Source organism: Microtus ochrogaster, chromosome 21 (assembly GCF_000317375.1).
Source record: "Microtus ochrogaster isolate Prairie Vole_2 chromosome 21, MicOch1.0, whole genome shotgun sequence".
NCBI classification, from domain to species: Eukaryota; Metazoa; Chordata; class Mammalia; order Rodentia; family Cricetidae; genus Microtus; species Microtus ochrogaster.
In genome coordinates, this window is record NC_022022.1 from 23,176,763 (window position 1) to 23,198,150 (window position 21,388).

General features: G+C 43.9%; 1 protein-coding gene across 2 annotated transcripts in view; it reads right to left on the reverse strand.

Moving 5' to 3' along the window:
* Positions 1 to 21,388, reverse strand: part of Ank2 (ankyrin 2) — a 530,016-nt gene that overhangs the window by 420,592 nt on the left and 88,036 nt on the right. Inside the window, exon 1 of one of the 2 annotated variants that reach the window (XM_013349981.2) lies at positions 19,555 to 19,738. The exons of the other annotated variant lie outside the window; for it this stretch is intronic. The gene's annotated coding sequence lies outside the window, so the exon portion shown is untranslated. Of the gene's footprint in view, positions 1 to 19,554; positions 19,739 to 21,388 lie in introns of those variants that run through there. 2 annotated transcript variants of the gene reach the window in all.

Consider the following 21,388-nt stretch of genomic DNA (forward strand, 5'->3'; position numbering starts at 1 on the left):
GGTAGGTAGGTAGGTAGGTAGGTAGGTAGGTAGGTAGGTAGGTAGATAGATAGATAGATAGATAGATAGATAGATAGATAGATAGATAGATAGATCTAAAAAAAAAAAAACAAGGGTCAACCAGAGGGTTCTATGGGTAAAGGCCCTCTCTATGCAAGACTAGCAACCTGAGCTGGCTTCCCAGAATCCATGTAAAGGTGAAAGGAGAGAACGAACTCCACAATGTTTTCCTCTGTCCTCCACACATGCGGCGTGGCATGTGCACCCAAGCATGGCACATGCACACATAGCAAGAATAAACTTCTTAAGTAAATCAAAGCAAGAAGAACTCAGCAAAAATTTGTTTCAAGGGCTAAGATATAAAGCAGAAACACAAGTAACGAGTTCAGACATCCAGACAGCACAGCACAAAGCAGGGACAGCAGGAAGAGCCGACAGGGTGACCATCAGCTTGGTTGTCATTCTGTTCAGACACTGAGTGTGGGGTGTCTGCAGGGTCCATGGAGCAAGGCACCAAAAAGCAGTCAGATCCACAGGTGCAGAACATCAGAGAGTAGAGCTGAAGATATTCAGGAGAAATCAATCACTTTGCTCATTTCTGTCTTCCGGTGACTAAAATCAATGTGCCACTCCCTCCCAGCCACCCTTGAGGCTCCATCTTTGTCTCTTAGTGTGAACAGATCTGTTGTCCACAACTGCTTTGTTGCTCCTTAGATGTGAGGTCTTGACTTTCACTTCCTAGGACATGTCTTAAAGCACAGGCATAGAGCTATAGAACAAGGGGATGTGCACACAGGAACACCTCTGGGTTGGGACTCCATAGCATGGTACTTGCTTAGCATGGATGAGGTTCTAGGTTCAATGCCCCAAGGGGATGTGCACACAGGAACACCTCTGGGCTGGGACTCCATAGCATGGTACTTGCTTTGCATGGATGAGGTTCTAGGTTCAATGCCCAATACCACAAAAATGATGTTTAATAATTTTATAACCCGTCATGGTAGTGCATGCCTTTAATACTCAAGGTCAAGCAGAAGAGTGAGGAAATCAAGGACACCCTTAGCTAGTGAGTTTGAAGTAAGCTTGGCTTATGTGAGACCACCTCAAAAATAATAAATAAATAAACAACACCTTAGAGCCAGAAATGGTGACACACACCTATAGTCCTAGCACGCAATGTGCAGAGGCAAGAGGATCACAAGCCTGAGATAGATATATATATATATGACCTGCATTTTTTTAAGGACAATAGATAGTGCCTTAGTGGGGGAGGAGGGAGAGAGAGAGAAGTTCTTTTGGTGACCTCATGATACAAATGACCCAGTTACTTCTTTGTCCAGTTTAAGCTGAGTCTGACCAGTGCACAGGTCATTAGCCCATAACTAAAGAATAAGCCCAATAATAAAGAAGGAGAATTTAGGGCTGGAGAGATGGCTCAGTGGTTAAGAGCATTGCCTGCTCTTCCAAAGGTCCTGAGTTCAATTCCCAGCAACCACATGGTGGCTCACAACCATCTGTAAAGAGGTCTGGCGCCCTCTTCTGGCCTTCAGGCATACACACAGAATATTGTATACATAATAAATAAATATTTTTTAAAAAAAGGAGAATTTAGGGGAGGGCTGGTAGTATAGATAGCATGCACATGGTCCTGATGGTTCCATCCCTAGTGCGGAGACAGGGAGATAAAATGAAATGAGAATGAACAATAATTATGAATTCCATGACTGTATCCAAAGCAGTGCTGACATAATAATAAGGCAGAACAGAGTTTACTGAGAGTTAGACAAACATGGAGGCACACAGCCATCATTCTAGCAGGCCATCCTGGGCTACATAGCAAGATTCTGATCCAAAAAAAAAAAAAATTCTTTTCTTAACTCTGAAGGGAACTATCAGAAACAGATGAGAAAGCCTGCCATGCTCAGAAGTAAAGAAGAAATAGCAGGAGAAAAGTCTCTTAAATGACTCCTAAGTCCAAACTCTGAGAGAAAGCCTGGTGGGCCAAAGGAACTACAAACCAATCCCCGAGATGGCCACCTGGATCTGGCTGGGCACCCTGCCAGCCGCAACGTCAGAGTCAGGAGGCGCAAAATCAGTTTGCCCTTGTTTTTGTTTTTGTGATGTTAGCCCTGCTGGAGAATCTCACTTAGTGCCATTCACAGCTATGTAAGTCCCTCACCTATATTCAGAGCCCCCAACTAAAGCTTCAAGACCAAGCCCAGAACCTCCAATATTAAGACAACAATCCCAAGACCCCCCCCAAAAAAAATAAAAATGCCTCAACATTTAAAAGCAACTTTTGGAAATCCACATTTTTATAAACTATTTCCAGCAAACTTTTGACAGAATTCCCAAATTGATACTAGGGATAGCTCTCATGCATAAAGTGACAACCTAAAATTCAAGAAGACCCAAATGAAAGGGAGAGGAGATGAATCTCCCCAAAGACGAACAGGCTCCATCGATCACATCTTCGCTGTCACAGCGCTCCTATCCAACCTGCCCAGCCCCAAGGGAGGGCTCCAGGTGCAGGCCTTTCTCTCTAATTGGTTTCTATTCCCACACCTTCCTTTTAGGTCATCAGTTTTTGGGATAATTGGTACCTATACATTCTTGCTAGAGTCAGTTTCCTTTTTATTGAAAAGGTGCTTATATTGCAAACCTAAGGAGCAATTATAGCCTATGTTTAACTAACTTTGCTCCTGTCGTTTAATACCTGGTGTCAGTTGCTGCACCCTGTAGGAATATTTCTAGAAAACAGACGAGAATGCACCCGACTAAGTGATGATAGTCTTTGAGTCTCACTTTCAGAAACATTATCATACTAATAGATCATAATTTACTTATTCTAATTTGGCAACATATGTTGCATTACTAACCTATTAGTGACAATGTATTCCCCCGTGACTTTGTTAAGTGAACATCTTGCCAAACTGTTTGATAGCTCTTTTGTATTTTGTGAGCATAACAGGATTGGATGTGTCACGGTTAACATCTTCCTACAGCAGCACTTCTTATTCGAGTACCTCCTGATGGTGGGGACCGGAGCTACCATAAGAAGCCCTTCTCTGAAATGCCTGGTTGTGTTCAGTGTAAAGAAAAGCTAAATATGTTTTCCCTTACATTACGTGGTAAATTCCTCCTGCTATCCCGTAAGATGAATTCTTGTTCCCGGTTCTAGAGGCAGCTGTTTCATTTTATCAAGTGGAATCGTGATTTTATGCACACTGAAAAAGCAACTTCTTGGTCTGCATATGGTGGCACAAGCCTTTAATCCCAGCACTCGGGGGGCAGAAGTTAGTGGACCTCGGTGAGTTCAAGACCAACCTGATCTACATAACAAGTTTCAGGCCAGGCAAGGCTGAATAGTGAGACCCTGTCTCAAAAACAAAAAAGAATCAATTTTTTTCTTCATTAGCTCTTAGGAAGCTTAACACCAACTCAATGTATCTCCCTGCAAGTGCATAGAACTTCCTGGCTATATCTTTCATAACTCAGCTCACTTCTAAATCCACTTTGCCTTTACCTTGGTCATCTTACCTATTTTTAACTTGCTTTTTAGCTCTTCTCTGAAAATATTGTGATTTTCCTCAAGTTTTAAGCAAATAAGAGCATGGATGGATGGATGGATGGATGGATGGATGGATGGATAAATGGATGGATAAATGGATGGATAGATGGATGGATGGATGGATGGATGGATAAATGGATGGATAGATGGATGGATGGATGGATGACTGAAAAATACACCTGATGTTGAATTGCTAGGATTCCCTTCCTGAGTCTGATTCCCTTACCTGAAAACACTGCCTCAGCTCTAATGATCAGGCATGCTTACTCTCGAGAACTTGATGTGTGATGAAATGCGACTCACAGTATAATAAACCAAAGAAGTACTATTAAAGTCTTACAGACCCAGTAGTCTAAGGGCCAACCAAGAGCCCAGAAAAGAAGGAAGAGATATCTGCACACCATGTTAGGGCTATTGTGAGTCAACAGCTATCAAGTTCTGTTCTGATCACTTTAGAAGCAGCACTGTCCTCTACAGGAAAAAGATTATGGCAACATGGAGATGCTCTTCAGTCCTGTGGTTCCGAGATAGATTTTTCAACAGAGATTGATGCTGAGAAGGTATGGACGGACCATAGTCAACTTTCCAGCCATCATCCAAAGCAATCAAGATCCTATCTTGCTTTTCAGAACAATTTTATGATGATAGTCACAAAATTGTTGCATATGTGTTATTCTTAATATGTTTTACATATATGTGCTTTTCTTGGAGCTGGAGAGATGGCTCAGCAGTTAAGAGCACTGGCTGCGCTGGGCTGTGGTGGCACACGCCTTTAATTCCAGCACTCGGGAGGCAGAGGCAGGCGGATCTCTGGGAGTTCGAGGCCAGCCTGGTCTACAAGAGCTAGTTCCAGGACAGGCACCAAAGCTACAGAGAAACCCTGTCTCGAAAAACCAAAAAAAAAAAAAAAAAAAAAAAAAGAGCACTGGCTACTCTTCCATAGCACACAGACATACATACAGGCAAGACACTAAAACACAGTCAATAAATAAATGTAAACATGTATGTGTGCACATGTGTGGTGTGTGTGAGTGTGTGTATGTGTATGTGTGCTTTTCTTAATATGATGTTGGGAAAAATTATGGCTTCAAAGTCTAAAGAAACCAAGTTCCATATAAGTAGAAAAAAAAACTAGAGAGGGGATGGAGAGATGCTTCAGAAGTTAAGAACCCAAGCTGCTCTTCCAGAGGACCCAGGTTTAACTCCTAGCACCCACCATCTGTAACCCCTGCCCCAGGAGACATAATGCTGTCTCTGGCCTCTTCAGGTACCAGGTACGGGTGTGGTACACTGTCAAACATGCAGGCAAAACACCTCTACACATAAAAAATAGCAAAAGAATATTCTTTTAAAAACTTGAGAGAATTATCACTTAAGAGATGCACAGAATCAGCTCTATATGCCTTCTTGATTTACTTTTTTTTGGGGGGGGGGCAACGTATTGAAGTTTTGGAGTGAAAAAACTCATTAAAGGCAAGATGTTTCAAACATAAGACATCACCTTTGGCATAATCTTCAGCACACTTTATTTCTTTTTAATCTTTTTAAACATATGTGTGTGTTTATGTGTAGGTGTATGGATGCGAATGCAGCTGCACACAGAGACAAGAGGAGTCGGAGCTAGAGTTATAGGCAGAAGAGGAAAAATGAGCTAGGATATTGTCCAGTGTTATAGTATCTGCATGGCACATTCAACTAAGTTACAACCACAGCAACACACACACACAAACATGCACACACACATGCACACACATGCACACACTTTGCAAGTGTGACAGGAAACATTACCCTAGATTTCCCTGTGACCCAGCCTCACCAGGGTCCTTGTGTGAGAGAAAGAAAAGAAAGAAAAAAAATGGTGTCTGGCCCAGAGGATGAAAGAAAAAGGGCCCGGGGCCAAGAAATGGGAGCAGCTTTAGAACCTGGAAAAGCAAGGAGGTCTGTTCCCATTGAGGTCTGCTCCCACTGAGGTCTGTTCCCACTAAGGTCTGTTCCCACTGAGGTCTATTCACACTGAGTTCTGTTCCCACAGAGGTCTGTTCCCACTGAGGTCTGTTCCCACGGAGGTCTGTTCCACTGAGGTCTGTTCCCACTGAGGTCTGTTCCCACTGAGGTCTATTCACACTGAGGTCTGTTCACACTGAGGTCTGTTCCCACTGAGGTCTATTCACACTGAGGTCTATTCACAACTGGGACTGTTTAGGTCTGTTCCCACAGCTTTCAGACAGAGAAAAATCCCATGGCCACCTCGAGTGAAACTGGGGCTTTAGCTCTCCAGACTGTACAATAATACATTTGTGTTATTTTAAGTGACTAATTGTTGAAATTTTTCTCTTTTTTTTTTCTTTTTTATTTCTTTTTTGTTTGTTGTCTGCTTGCTCGCTCGCTTGCTTGCTTGCTTTGTTTTTTGAGACAGGGTCTCTCTACATAGTCCTGGCAGTCCTGGAAGTTGCTATGTAGACCAGGCTAGTTTATGGAGCGCAGAACATCAATCCCTTTAGATACCTAGTCTGAAGCTAAAAAGTGTAATTTCTTCTCTGAAACAGAAGAAACCAACCCTTGAAGGGACCTAGGAGAGTAAGTCTTCAGGGCTTCCAGACATGTTCTTTGTGCAGTGTGCAGCCCACAGAAAAAAGAGGACAGTGTTTTGACCAAAAAACAAAAACAAAACAAAACAAAAAACACCTAAAACTAAAAGAATCAATATTCAATGCAAAAACATGAAACACGTTAGCTTAAAATCCCACTCAACTCCTGTACCCACTATTTGAAATGTTGTGTTTCTGGTAGGAGGCTGAATAGGGAGGTAGTGTGGTAAGCTCTCACTGTATGCACCACATGACCTGGCTGGAGTCTAGCTCTGCTGACTGACTTTGGGCAAATTCTTTAACTTCTTCATTCCCTAACACCTGAATGAGAATGACAGTAGAACCCTCCCTGCTCCACTTGGCATAACCAGAGATCATGTGCCTCTCTGTTAGCCCCTGTTTTAGCTGTGTATTTCTGTCCTCCCTCAAAAAATGTGACAATATGCTATTCCTGCTGTGGTTTTCCCACTCTGAACATCCCAGAATTATGTTATGAAGCATCTAGAGACACAAACACTGGGCTTTAATGGCTCCACCCACTATTCTCCATACAACCCAGAATCCATCCTTACCCAGGACTGTGACCTTCCAGAAGGCAGAATTCACACCATCCCCAGATCCACAGGAACCTCAGCCTTCCCCCACCAAGCTGAGGCAAGTGTTCCCGTCCTGAAGAGCCTCCAAGAAATATGAATGCTGAGTGGGAGCTCCCTGTGAGGCAGCTGTGAGACCTGTAGGTCTCATTCTTTCGGGTTTGCATACCAGATACTTGCATGACAATTCATAAGAGCAGCGAAATTACAGTTGTGAAGTAGCAACAAAATAATTCATGATTGGAGTCACCACAACGTGCAGAACTGTATTAAGGGCCGCGGCACTAGGAAGGTTGAGAAACTCTGCTATTGAAGATTACCCTGTGCCTGCAGACAGTTCCTCTGCCGCTCTCCATTGCTTACTTGGCTTTGCCATGCTGTTGGCCAGTGTACAGAAAACATGGCACGAACTGGGAAACCCCAAAGCCCAACTCAAATCTCAACCCAGTAGTGCTGGTAGGGACTCCTGGTGAGCCCTGCAGCTGGCTTAGAAACTGGATCCGGGAACCCTGCCCAGCCTGCCCAGCCTAGTGCAGAGATACTCAAGCTAGTGCCCGCTGACAGAGGAAGGGCAAGGCCCAGGACCATGGACCTGCAGCACAAGGCACAGTGGGTGCTCAACAAGAGGTAGAAACTCAGTCTTCCCCAGGGCTGAGCCCCTAATTGGTTAGCCAACACCAAGGGGTCAGTCATAAACACATTCACACAAGTAAAGCTGAACAGATCCAGCAGGAAAGCCATGAATTTGAGAGGGCACGGGGAAAGCAAGGGAAGGGTTAGAAGGAGGAAATGATATAATAATTATATTTAAATTAAAAATAAACAAATCACGGTAGAGTGAAGGAAACCAACAGTCCGTTGCTTCTCATATAAAGGAGTGTAACCCTGGCCCCAACAGTCACAAGCAGTGCCTGTGTTATGGCTGGGCTGTTGTCATTGTTGGAAGGTCTTTGAAATATGGGCTCACATTAACGACTCAGGCCAGCCTTGAACTCATGGCAACTCTCCTCCCTCAGCCTCCAAAGTGCCATGATGATTTCTATCAGTACTCAGATTGGGAACAAAGAAAGAAAGGGCTGGAGAGATGGCTCAATTATTGAGAACACTTAGTGCTCTTACAGTGGACTTATACTCAGTTCCCAGCACCCACGTAGCAATGCCCTATCTCAAAAGAAAAAATAAGTCATGAAAAAATAAAATAAATGAACTACCTCTTTGCTCTCGGATCTTTCCCCTTTTAGATTAATAATTAATTTTCTTTTATTGTGCTGGGGATTGAACCCAGAGCTTTGAACATGCTAGGTAAGCACTTTACCACTGAGCCACACCCCGGCCCTCTCCATCTGTCATCTATAATTTCATTTCTATTAAGAAGCAGTACCATTTGGTGAGAGTTTGTGGCGTCCCATATCTCAGTCAATCTGCCGGATGGCACACATCTTTACCAAGCCATACTTGAGCACCGCAGGACGGCCGCTCGTGTTTGTCAAAATATTTAGCACCAACCACTCGTTAAAGTGTCAGCACACATTTAAGATAACCTCACGTCAAAACAGACAGAAGGCACACGCTGGAATGATCAAAGGGAGCACTTGCCTTGCAGGCTGTTCCTAAAATATGTGTGTGCTCCTGAAGCAGACGCCATTAGGCCCAGCTTGATCCTGAGTGTTGGCAGCCACCTGCTCGCTCCCAGTCCGCAGGGGTGGCTCTCGGTCATCTTCAGCATATCCTTGCCAAGTCCTAACCCTTTCTGAATGCTGCATACCTGAAACCCGGGGATGCTGAAATGAAAACCCAATACTTCCCAGCTATTACGTAGGCACACAGGGAAGAGAAATGAAGTAATACTGAAAAAGGCTGGCTTTATCCATTATATAATGTTCTCCAAGGAAGAGCATACAAATGCAGGTCACTTCATGGGCAAATGGCGCTCCTGAGAACTGAAAGATGAAAGCAAGACAGAGAACCTGTAAGAGCAAGAAATACCAAGAAGGCAGGGAACTCCGGCTCCCATGCGTCATCACAAAAACTACTGTGCTGTGCCCACTTTAAAGCAAATGCCACATAGTCCCCAGGAAAGTTTGCGGGGACATTAGCGCCTTGTGATCCCTTTGTGCCTGAGTTCCCGCACTAGAAGAGGCAGAACACTAGAGAAAAAAAAAAAAAAACAGCAATTCAGGTTTTTCTCAATAACTTTTGTATTGCAGAACATGAGCCAGGAGCCATGATGAAGCTGGCGTGCGAGGCAAATCAAAGAGCAGGGACCCTCATCCGGTAGCCATGCTCAGGGGGAAAACAGTGCTGTCTGCATTCTGCCTCTGTCTGTCTGGACCAAAGCATCCTGAGCAGATGAGATCAAACTCTATTCTGTTAAGTACTTGCTCTGATACAGGTATTTAACACAGATAGACGGGGATGACCAATGAGGATGCTGGGAACTGAATAAATGGGACTGTGCGTGCTAAGTACACAACTGAGCATTTTATAGGACAGCTTAGTCCTTTGTTAACATAACAATTCCTTAACGTAATGAGTGCTGCATTACAGGAGCAGATGTGTCTCATTGTCATGAAAAGCCCTAAGTTTTAAAAATATTTTAAATGCCATATTCTGAAGTCTTTGAAAGGTTTGACGAATAACTATCCACCTGAAATACATTTCTATACATCTAGAAAACCTAACTAACATGACTGCAAGCTTGACTATTATAGATGACTATCTGTTAACCTGTATTTCTTATAATGAGTAATTTTTTTAAAGAGCTTCTGCCATATAAGTCCACACTGAATTTTGTAGGTAAAATAATATATCTGAGCTGTTTGGGGCTCTGTTTTTGTTGTGCTAAGGAGCAGCCTGGCCCTCAATAGTATTCATTTTTATTTTCTTTTTTTTTTAAAGATTTATTTATTAAGCATACAATGTGCTGCTGGCAAGGAAGGCACCAGGTCTCATTACAGATGGTTGTGAGCCACCATGTGGTTGCTGGGAATTGAACCCGAGACCTCTGGAAAAGCAGCCAGTGCTCTTACCCTCTGAGCCATCTCTCCAGCCCTAGTATTCATTTTTAAATACTCCAGGAAAGCACCTCCAAATAAAGACACCTGTTGCCACTCCTGACAAGCTGAGTTCGATGCCCAGGACTCACACAGTGGAAGGAGGGAACTAACTCCTGAGAGTTTTCCTCTGGACTCCACCGGTCTGCTGTGGCACGTGTACACGTCTTTGCAAACCCACTAAACGTTGCTGGGAAGTGAAGCCAGGACCTGTGGAAGAGCAGTCAGTGCTCTTAACCACTGAGCCATCTCTCCAGTTCATACTAAATAAAATATAATTAAAATTTTGAATAAATAAACGAAAACTCCAGGAAGGAAGGACAGAAAAGAAAAGAAGAGAGAGAGACTGAGACAGAGAGAGATGACAGGCGGACTCAGAAAGAAGATATAAATGGCACCAGAATGGCGAATGGATTCATTATTGCAGAAATTTTCCAAACTAGGCGACTGTTAGCTGTAGGCCAGTGTGGTCTACATAGTGAGCTCCAGGCCATCCGGGGCTGCATAGTGAGACCCTATCTCAGTACATAAGCTAATAATTCATTGAAATATGAATAAATTATACCTATATTAAAAGACAGCTATAAACCAAGCACGGGGCACACATCCATACTCCCAGTACTAAAGTGACAGATAATCAGGAAGGTCACCCTCAGCCATAACTTATTCAAGGCTCCATGAGTCTCTGTCTCGAAAACATCAAAAACAGGGTGAACAAGATGGCTTCACAGGTAAAGGCAATTGCCATGAAAGCCTGGTGGCTCGAGTTTAACGCTCAGAGCCCACACGGTAGAAGGAAAGAACAATTTCAAACTTGACCTCTGACCTCTATGAGCACAACAGTGGCACACACAGCCACACTTCCCTACACACACCAAAAAAGATTAAAAATCAACATAAATATATAGAAATTTCTTAAAAATCAAAAACAACTACCAATGATTGCTGTATGTGTATAATATATAAAAGTGGAAGCTGGCAGCATGGCACTGGGAACTGTTGCTATCTCCGAGGAAGAAATAAAACTTATTTATCTTTTGCATTTTGAGACACTCTCTAGCGTATGTTTTAAAATATAAATTATTCATAAGAGGCAGGGACTCCAGCCACTTGTGAGCATCAGGTGTCATCAGAACTAATCGTTAACTAATTGATCACCAGGAATTGATCATCAGCCACTTGGTACAGCCATCTCCTTGTGGTGTCTTGTTCCATTTACATTACAAATTGCCCTGGCAACCCTAAAGCAGAAATCCCCAGCCATCTGTCCTGGCCTGTATTCTAGTGTTCCAGGCTGTAGCCGTACCAGGGCCTGAAGATTGACATTCTGGGTTCCTGTGTTTTTCCCTTACCCTCTACCTCATGTTTCGTTTATTCTGATTAAAACTTTTTACAGTTCTGCATCACTTGGCAAAACTGCTGGGGATTTTCTTCAGTGGGAATGGCAAAGGCACTCTCTGTTTGCTTTTCTAGTGCCTTAAACAGAAACTAAGACCCCTTCAAAGCCCAGATCCAAATGAGGCTTGTCTCAGCATCCCAGACACGAGGGATCACTTTGTGTCCTTCCACCCTAATTGTCTGAGCAAAGTCCTGAGGAGCTGGCAATAGCTGCTGGCTGACTTTAGGGAGATGTTATCATTTTTCCAACTTAAACTCTGAACACAAAAGTACCTGAAAACACACAGCATTTACTTACTTATAGAAGAAAAAAAAAAAAAAAGATCAGACTGAAGCAGCAGATTGGCATTTATGCAATGCACATCCTTTTAAAATATTTTTTTTCCTGAAATTCTTTTTTCAATCCCAAATGGAAAATGAAGCAAGCCTGCAATAGCAAATGCAAGGGCTGGAATGTTATTCTCTATGTGAAATTTTACAGCAACTATTATTTTTAGTAACATCTGGGCCAAATGTTCTCACTGGACTTGGTTTATTCTGAAATTGGATGCCATGCAATCCCAGGATGAAGCACACAAAGCCGCAGGACGAGTCTACAAGTGCCGCTAGAACCAGAGCCGTGTGCTTTCCTGCATAACAACTAAGCTGCCGTGAGAAACTTATAGCGCGAGGCGGTCATCGCCTTTTCTGCGCAAAACAAAATATTCCTGTGACTAAAAACTAAGGAGAATCTACTTTTCAAGTGTGCTCGCTCCCCGTCGAGGACGGTGTAATATTTCTTTCATTCGCTGTTCTCTTACGGATGGTTTAATGTCCTATTTGTTATAAAAGCCAATAATATCAAGTCCCCGGGGAAAGGCACAAATTACAGCGCCAGCACTTCAACACCAAATGGGGACATTCGTGTCCGATTTCTACAGCCTATTTTTCTCATTAGCACTTGAGTACCATAATTACGCTTATTCTAAAAAGCGGTGCCGGGGATAAAGCCCAAGACATTGCTGTGGCTCAACCCTTTCATTTCTATGATGCAGAGTCTTGCTCTATAGCCAAGGCTGGACTTGAAGTCAAGATGCTCCTGCTTCTGGAGATATTATTTCACATATCTAACATCAAGAGTATATTTTGCTTGTTTGTTTTTTCCAGACAGGGTGTCTCCATGTGTCCCTGGCTGTCCTGGAACTCACTCTATAGACCAGCCTGACCTTGAACTCAGAGATCCACCGGCCTCTGCTTCCCACCTCATCAGACTCCAAAAGTACTTTGAAATGTCTAAAACAAGACCACAATAAAGTGTGTTCTAAATGCATGGCCTGACAGACTTGAAGAAACTGAATTGGTAATAATAATAATAATAATAATGCCCAAGCGGTCTGGTTCAAATTACTTAAGTTTTATTTTCTATTTTCGCTTACAATGGTAAGGACTCCTGGGCTAGAATTTCAGCCCTCACTTCTCCAGCAGGACTCTCAGTGTGGCCGATTTTGCCAATAACCAACACCCTGGCTCAGGTACTCTGGGGAGTAAACAACATTTGACCCTATCCAGAAACCTAGGGAAGCGCAGGGTGAGTGGGCAAAGAACTATTGGAGCTCAGGGAAATGGGGGACACTGACAAAGGAGGGAAATGGAATAAGCTTGTCATTGCACCTCTTTAGATATAAGCAGTAAGTATTTGATCAGCACGTCAGATTATTTTGAGAAGTCTGCACTGTGGGCTAACTTGATGACAAAGCTGCCATGTTTCAAGCCAGGCAGCAGTAATACACGCCTTTAATCCCAGCATTCAGGAGGCAGAAGCAGGTGGATCTGAGTTCAGCCTGATCTATAGAGTGAATCCAGGACAGCCAGGGATACATGGAGAAACCCTATCTCAGGGAAAAGGGGGGGGGGACTATCATGTTAGGAAGGCTGCTTAAAGAAGTCCCCAGGACACATTTATTTAATTCTATTATTTTCTTTTTTGTGGGAGGGTAGGCTTTGTTTGTCTGTTTGTTTGTTTTGTATTGTTTTGTTTCCAAGACACGGTTTTTATGTGTAACAGTCCTGGTTGTCTTGGAAATCACTTTGCAAATCAGGTTGGCCTTGAACTCACAGAGATTCGCCTGCCTCTGCCTTCTGAATGCTGGCGTTAAAGGCACGCACCACCAGTGCCTAGCTGATTTTGCTATTTTTATTAAGATCATTCTATGCTGGAGAAGGGAAGGAAAAAGGCCAACGACCCCCCCCCAAAAAAAAACACTAACCATCCTGTGGAGAATCTTCTAGACACACCAAGAGCATAACTAAGATGCATATTTGCATCTAATGACTTCCCATATATTTTAACAATATCATACTATAGTTTATTAGTCATAAAATCTAATCTGAAGGAAAAGCATTTTCTTCTGCAAGCCAACATCTCTTGCACTGCCCTCAGGAAGCAGAGGCAGGCAGAGCTCTGTGAGGTCAAGGCCAGACTCAGAATGGTTTACGGAGAGAGTCATAGGACAACCAAGGCTACCCAGGCAAAAGAAAAATCTCTTGCACAAAACACCAAATGCATACTACGCATGAAGAGGTTGCCATGGCAACTTCAACTTTGTGACTACAACTCTACAGCAATTTATAATTGATAGGCATGGGTCTTAAGAAACGGAGCCTTAGCTGGGTTTAGTGGGGGCATGCCTTTAAAAACAGAAAGATCCCTGAATTCAAGACCAACCTGGTCTACCTGGTCTACGTAGTGAGTTCAGGACAGCCAGGGCTACATGGAAACACCCTGTCTCAGAAAATAAAATTAAATAAATAAATAAATAAAGAAAGAAAGAAAGAAAGAAAGAAAGAAAGAAAGAAAGAAAGAAAGAAAGAGAGCCTTTGACTTACAGGGGCCTGTGTGGGATGGCTACTGACAGTCATGCGGCCAGCCAAGTCCATCTATCGTCTGTGAAATGACCATTAGAGTGAACTGCTAAAAGAGTATCTTGCAATTGGAAGTGCTAGGTACCCAACAGTGATGAGGCTCAGGAGACACCACCCCAAAATATAACACCTTGACATTTGAGGAAAGCAAAGCAGAAAATGTGTCCTCTGATACCTAGCCATCTCCCTCCCAGGGGGGTTGGAGAAGGGAATTCTGTGACCTTCCCAGTTAGGTCTTAATATTCCCAAGTGAGAGGTGCCCACCCTGTACCTGTACAGTCTTGCCATTGAAGGAACAAATCTTTCTACCTTCCCCAGGCCCACAACCTTCAGCCTGTACCTGCTGTGTCTCCCCTGCTTCTAGGCATCATTGAAGCTCTCTACATCTTCCCTTGTCACACACCAAGGTGGGGAAGCACGTTTACCTGCTCGCTTGGGTCTTAGTTTCTAAAGCTCCTGTGCCATGTAAAACTTTTATTTATAAATTGAGTTTAAGCAGTTTCCTTGTTGGCTTATGTTTTGATACAGGTGTTTCAGTCACCAACCTAGTAATAAATAGGGCAAATCTTTTCTCTAATCGTTATTACTACCACTACTCGTGATGCCTCCGTGAAGGACCACTTAGTCTGATGCACAGAGCTGGTAGAACAGAGTGAGGAATAAGGAACCTCAATATGTCAATGAAGTCAGTACTGGGTCTTAAAGGGTGGAATTCTTTCCAATGGAGGACAGGGGATATTTCTCTAAATCAATATGCACAGAAATATTTTCCTACCCAGGCATCTCGAAGGTCATGTTGTAGCTCAAAGGTGAGTGTTATGTAGGAGTTTGAATGCCTTCTACAAGGACAAAGGACAAAGGTAGGCTAAAGACTTACAGCACACCAAAGGTCCAAAAAGTGATAGACAGCCTTACAAGGAAGGACTCCATGTTTAAATCAAGACAGGTGTACATGAAATTTAAGAAACTGTTAAAAAAAATCAACACTAATCAAAATACACACACACACACACACACACACACACACACACACAACGGCACCTGTAAGTCCTGCTGATCCCAAACTCTAATCTCAGGTTTCAGGTTGAATCTGGGAATGTCACCAGCACAGTGAACATATTTGAGAGCGTTGGGCTCTCACATGGGATGCTACAGACAATGGGCTGATCCATAACTTCAGTCTACTCTAGACACTTGGATGGATGGGCTAAGAGCCCAGTGTGCTGTAATAACCCTGCAAAGCTTTTGGCTCTGGCTGTGAACACATTAGCATGAACTTAAATCTGTTCCTTTGTTTGCAACAAGAGATATTTGCTTGCACTTTCTGCCCAAATGGATTGGGTAAAGAACCTAAGACCTCAAACAGCAAAATTCACAACTGGTACATCAGCCAGTCATAGAGTTGAGCCCCGAATGAACTTTTTTGGGGGAAAGAGGGTGGCCTTTCTCCTTAGCTGTCCTTATTAAAATAAGCGATCTCTTTACGGGGTATTTCTGTCCACATTAAGGAATTCGTGCTTTATTTTCCTTTCCTGGCTCCCCTCTGCTGTAATCTAAACCTTGTTATATGTTATCATTTGGAGGGGTCCCTAACGATGTCACCGTTTAGAAATGTCACACATGCAGCCATTTGTTTCTGAGCTAGAGTGCAGACTGTGTAGAGCAGGGTTTCAATCATTCTTACTAGGACTACTCAAAGCCACTAAAATAAATTTCTCTCAACGTATCACTTAGCTTAATGTCTAGAAGGGAGTCCCCTCACTGAACCAATAAAAGCGAGCATTTACACAACCAACAGATAATCAGAGAACCTCTACATCGAAATTGAGGTTTGTATAAGAGGTAATTAAACAACATGCAACTTAATCTTGTGTTCGTTGTTTTTACATACACACAGATGAATCACATGTGACACTGATTCATATTTACACTGATTGCGATGCAATAAGTGGATTTCACTCTGGCTAAAATTAGATTGAATAATTAACAGAGGGGTGCTTATAACATTACGGAACACCATTTAGTCTTTGCTATGTAGGAGCAGGCTGCCTTTGAATTCATAAGGATCCACCTGCTAAGGCCTCTACCACCACACCCGGCTACCTCTCAAATGTCACTAAAGATGAGCATGTGGCTCAGCGGTAGAGCCCCCACTCAGCATGTAGAAGGCCTTGGGTTCAACTCCCAGCACCACAGTAAATGAGAGAAATACAAAAATGGCATACTCATAAGCCGATATTGCAGTGTTGTATGTATTTGTTTCATTAGTCAGTCGACAAGTGATTTTTTTGTCCATTTTAGACCTAGCATAAATTTAAAGAGAGAAAAATTAGTTTGAAACTTTGCAGCAAATTAAACATCATTTAAATGGTTTTAAATAAGTTGACAGAGCTGCATTAAATGAAGAATACTGTATAACTCAGAGTACGGTGCAGATAGGAGGCTGACAAAGGTTGGTGGGTGTGGCATTTACAGTTATTGAGGAATGATGCTTGAACTCCTTAATCAGGGTGGTCCACATCCCTACAAAGCCAGACCAGAAAACATTAAGGAGCAGGTGTGTACAATCTCATCTTCAGACCAGGAGAGACGTTTTTCCTGTCTTTTTTTCGTTCTTTCATTGGTTGGTTTTGCAATTTTACTTTTTTCTTTCTTTCTCTTTTTTTTTTTTTTTTTTTTTGTCTTCAAGACAGAGTTGCTCTGTGTTACAGCTCTGGCTATCTTGGAACTTGCTCTGGCTGACCTCGAACTCACTGCCTCCCGAGTGCTGGGATTGCCGGTGTGCACCATCACCACCCAACTCTATCTTGTATTTTTGTTTTTCCAGACAGGACTTCTCTGCATATACCCAGGTTTCTCTGTGTAGCCTTAGCTGTCCCAGAACTCCTTCTGTAGACCAGGCTGGCCTCAAACTCAGAGAACCCCTGTCTCTGTCTGCCAAGTGCTGGGATTAAAGGCCTGTGCCACCACTACTACCCAGCTAGTCCCACTTACTTAATAAAGCCTTTGTGATCTTTTCCAAGACAACATTTGGGAAGGAACATGAAGTTACAGTGATTTTACTATCCTGGGAATATGATGCTTTAATAAAAGGCAAAATAACTGAAAAGAGAAAAATCTTTTTTTTTTTTAAAGAGGGAAAGGCTCTCCCCTGCAGCTGAGTTGGTGCAGAAGCTGTCCTAAGCCGGAGTCATACACTCTGGATCCCAGCGCTGTCCCTCATCTTCATCTCACTGGACGGCTTTCCTCCCTATAATGTGGAGACAACTGTCGGTCCTCAGCTCGATTCTAGTACCTTCCCTGAGAAGCAGAATGTGGTATGTGTGCTGGGCCCTGATCTCACCTGCAGTTTCCTTAATCTGACAAGTAACACATCTGTTACACGAAGCTTATAGGAGGCTGAAAAAAATTGATAACTTTCTTCCATCTTTTCATAATAACCAATTTTTTTTTGAGGCAGTCACCATGTTGCCCTGCCTGCCCTGAAATTTACCATGCAGACCAAGCTGGCTTCAGACTCACAGCTAACCAAGCTGGCCTTGCCTCCCAAGCACTGGGATTCAAGGTGTGCACCACCATACCACACCCAGCTATTAACATTTAAAAAAAAATTCAAAAATCTAAAATACCCATAAATGAGTATCTCCCTGAGGATCAGGTAGTAGGGTCTGGTCTGCAGGCAAGTGAGGGTTCCTCAGCTTGGGGCATTAATGTGTTGAACCGTGGGCATTATTTTATCAGGCCCCCACATTCGGAGAGATTGTCTTGGCATGGGACCAAAAAGGGGGGTGTGGTTTCCAGCTCATCTCAGGAGGCAGAGAGAGCTGGCTTAGAGACCTTCTTCGTGCTGGGCTCCCCCGAGGGAAGTGGCTCGTGATGACCAGTAGTGGTAAAACCCTTTCCAGAATAAATCCACCTTCACTCCATAGCACGGAAGCAGGAAAAAACCTTCATCTTAGTCCCGATTTTCTCTTGTCATAAGGCTTACAACCTGTGGCACACGAGACTGGGAAGATGGATCCTAGCCCTGTTTCTGCGTTAGCTTATGCAATTCAGGGGGGGATGCAATGGGAAGGGAGGCCTCCATGTTTCACACATCCATGGGTGGGGCAAGCTCCTGTCTGCTGTTTGGTGTTCTGTGACTGAACCTACGGAATGCAGAAAACTGTAGAGGGGGGGTCACCCACATCTAAAGAGACCTAGGCTTCCATCCCCAAAGTTTATCCCTTGCCTACATGCTTCTGGAATCAGTCTTTTGGCCCCAAAGTGTCAAAGCCTGTTGCTTATAAGAGGTTATTCCTTTATTTATTTTTTCTAATTGGGGAGGGAGGTACCATTGCTTAGACACAGAGCCTAATTGTTTGTGTAGTGTCTTTCAAGGAGACACCATTTCAGCTAGATCTAAAGCTCTATAAAAGAGCTCACAGGGAAAAGGGGTCTCAGGCCAGACCAAATAAACAAGCTGTTCTCCTAAATTCCCCTCCTATTGCCTTCCAAGGACACATGTTTGTTTCCAGTCTCTGAAACAGATGGAGAGTAATACGCCGGAAGGAACAGTAAGATGGTACTCCATCTCTGCTCTCCTACTCCAAAAAGACCACACCTAAGATGCTGGAGAGCCGAGGATCCAGCCTGAGGCATGAGTTAGCATTGCACTCCTGACATCAGGAAAAGAAAAAGAAAAAGAAAAAAAAACACTAAACCAGCAGTGCTTAGAAATCTGCACTTCTAACTCTGCAGTACCTTAGTTGGGCTTTGGAAGCAGGAAAAATAATGTGTTTGCTGGGAAAGAGAGTGAGACCTCCATCATTTTTCTGCCGCTGTCTGGGTTCTGCCAGCTGACAGTACCTAATGCAAAATTTAACCATTAAAAAAAAAAAAAGAATCTCCTAGCAGCCCCACTGTTCACCAAAACTAACCAAGTGTCCTTACCACTGCTCCACCCTGCTTCTTTTTTCCCCTACTCGCCCAAAGCAAGGATGGGTGGCAACCACTACATATTCCTCTGGCATAACCACAACCTGAATCTTAAGAAGCAGTGATGTTGTCGGAGGGAGCTCCCACCCTCTCCGCACCCCTAGCTTGCCACAGAGAAAACAAGTACACACAGGGTTAGAGAATCCAAAATCAATTCACTTTAATCAGGTCTAAAAGAAAAATCTACCCCGAAATTACAAAAACAAAAACCAGAAACTGCAAATCAGAAAGAAAAAAAAAACAAAAACAAAAACACACATCACATGAAGAAAAAAACAAAATCCGGGCTGGGGACCATCTGCACATCGGGGCGCTGCCTTTGACCTCCCGAGGATGGCATGTAAAGCCATGCTGCCCAGCCCAGATCCTGAGCACGATTTACAAAGGGCTTCCAACATCCCCTCCCCATCCACACCAACACTTCCTCCCGGCTTCCCAAACGCTCGGAACAAAGACCTTCTTGAAGCACTTACTGGAGCAGCAGCTTCTCTCAGCGATTGCCTGGGACCACGCAGCAGGAGGGGCCCTGAGCAGGGCGAGTCGGAGTCCCCAGCTTCCCCGCCCGCTGATATGTATGAGACAACAGCCCAGGAACCGACTTTCCCATCACAGCCTCAGACTGTAATCCATGTGCTTCCCGCGGGCCAGTCCCAGCTGCCTACGGAGCACCACATGATCTGCTCTGACATCAGATCAGCCCGAGACAGCCCATCCGCCAGCCCCTTCCACGCTCGTGGGTTGCATCACTCCCCGTGCCCTGGCTCGCATCGAAGCAGGTGGTACAGAGTGGGGAATTGTTGTTTTCTTACAAAATATTTTTTGGTGGCCTGGTTCCTTCTGTTTCTACCAGAAGGGGAAAAAGCAGCATCAACTGCCTTCGGATTTGTTCGCAGCCTGTGTGTAGCAGAAGCGCGGCAGTAACTGGAGACCCATGCCTGGTCTAGACAAGAAGAGGAATGAGTCAGGACGCCAAGCTTATGGGAGTGACCACATCTGCAGAACCCATGGCCACTGCCCAAACCACCTTGCAACAGATCATTTCCTGAACACAAGTTTATGCCACAAGATCTGTGTGCGTGTCTGTATGTCTGTGTGTGTGTGTGTGTGTGTGTGTGTGTGTGTGTGTGTATGTGTGTGTGTGCATCGTTTTAAGCAAGTCATCACAGAGTATGGTTCATGGAGGACTCAGGGACATAAATCAGACTTGGTGCCGTATGAAGTTCTCATCGTGAGAGAGCTCACATTCAGTCCAACCAAAATACACTTACAGACCCAGACAGACAGACGAGCAGGGAGGAAATCAAGGCAGCCTGTTCCCACTGAATGCATTCACTCCGGAGCCATTTATTTATCACCTATATTCAGCTGACACAAAAGGAGCCTATGCTCCTCCCCCAGCACCGAGGCCACAGAGATGTGCTGCCACACCCACATTTTATATGGGTGTTGGGGACCAGAACTCAGGGGTTCATATTTTCATAATAACCACTTTCTCACTGAGCCATCTCCCCAGTTCCACCCTGCCGCGCACCAGGCCCCCGCGTTTGCGCTCTGTGCGCTAGAACCCAGTTACCGAGCTTCGGGCAAGGGGGCTGGAAATTAAGATACACAGACACACACAGACAAAGAGACAGAGACACGGGTCATCCTTGAATTCCCCAAGAATGTTCCCCTTTTTTTATTGTGTTCAGGGGCAGATTATACAGAGATAGCCATGCCCCAGCCAAACCCACCAGAAACCACTCTCCTGCCATCAGGAACTCCTGAAGGTCTCGTGCTCAGAGCAGCTGTAGGCACTCTGATCAGGGGATTACAAGAAATTCAGGATCTGGGGTCTCACTGCTCCCAACACGACCCCACCCCCTCTCTTTTTTGTTGTTTTTGTTTTTTGTTTTCCAAGACAAGGTTTCTCTATATGACAGTCCTGACTGTCCTGGAACTCATTCTGTAGACCAGACTGGCCTCAAACTCCAGATTCGCCTGCCTCTACCTCCCTAGTGCTGGGAGCCACCACTGGCAGACTCTCCAGTACCTTCTTTTCTTGGTTCCTTTGAGACAAGGTTTTACCATGTAGCCCAGGAAGGTCCCCAACTCCCAGCAACCTCCATGCCTCTACCTCCAGAAAGCCGGGGTTAAAAAAATGAGCCACCACAACTGGCTTTAAATTGTAAGGTTTTTAACCAAACGGTTTTATACTAATTTTATTATGGTACATTGCAATGAAAATAAAAATTTAAGGTAAGAAAATCCAAAATCATTAAGGTTTTTTTTAATATTTATTTATTTATTTATTTATTATGTATACAA